This window comes from Canis lupus, chromosome 4 (genome assembly GCF_003254725.2).
Source record: "Canis lupus dingo isolate Sandy chromosome 4, ASM325472v2, whole genome shotgun sequence".
NCBI lineage: Eukaryota > Metazoa > Chordata > Mammalia > Carnivora > Canidae > Canis > Canis lupus.
In genome coordinates, this window is record NC_064246.1 from 10,238,238 (window position 1) to 10,239,132 (window position 895).

Consider the following 895-nt stretch of genomic DNA (forward strand, 5'->3'; position numbering starts at 1 on the left):
GCTGGTGTTGAGATTGCCCAGAACGGGTTATTTCTGTACAAATAAACAAGCGTCCAACAGGCTAACGAGCTAATCACCCTTTCAGATGGCTGTAACCTCCTCCTCTAAGGCCGGCCCTGGGGAAGGGTCGTTTATTTTGGGCTAACATGTTCACATCAAAGGAGAGATTTTAGAAATCACCTTTCTTATGGAGAAGCGGGGAAATCCATTATTTGATGAAGGGGACATGGGACATCCTGAGGATTCTCTGTGTTGGTTGGGCTTTAGGAAACAACAAAGAAACAGTCAATTGGTGAGAAACGATGTGCCTATCATTGCTCTTGGTGGCAGGCAATTACTCACAGAGAAAAGCCCAACACTATTTCTTTCTCCAGAGTCCCAGGGGACAAGCCGCAGTGTGTAGGGATGAGGGAGGAGCAGCGAGCACTCAGCCAGAACAACTTAGCTCCCTTTTACTTGCTCTGCTTCCAGGGGTGGTGGCAGACTTAGGGTTTCTTCCCTTCTCATGTGTCCCTTAGTCGATCCCAGCAGGACTAAGTGAGTCTGTAGTGCATACCTCTCAGCCCTGTGGTGTTTCTCCCTGCCCGGCCCTGACTTTCTTATGTGCCCACAGACCCTGGCAGTGGCTCCCAGTCCCAGGACCACCTGCAGCGTCACCTGGATGTGGGGGAAGCCACAGGCCCAGCGTGCATACTCTGCCCTTTTGAGAGGCACACACCGGGAATTCTCTGTGGTCCTTCTGGAGGACCGGGCTGCCTGAGTGCGGTCTCAGCAAGCCCATGTGGCCCTGGCCGCCCGCCATCTCTCTCTGTGGCCACCTTGGCGCCCCCAGGTTGTCAGCCCCCCTCCTCTGCTGAAGACCCGGGGCCGGCCCTGGCAGTCTGTCTGAGGGAAG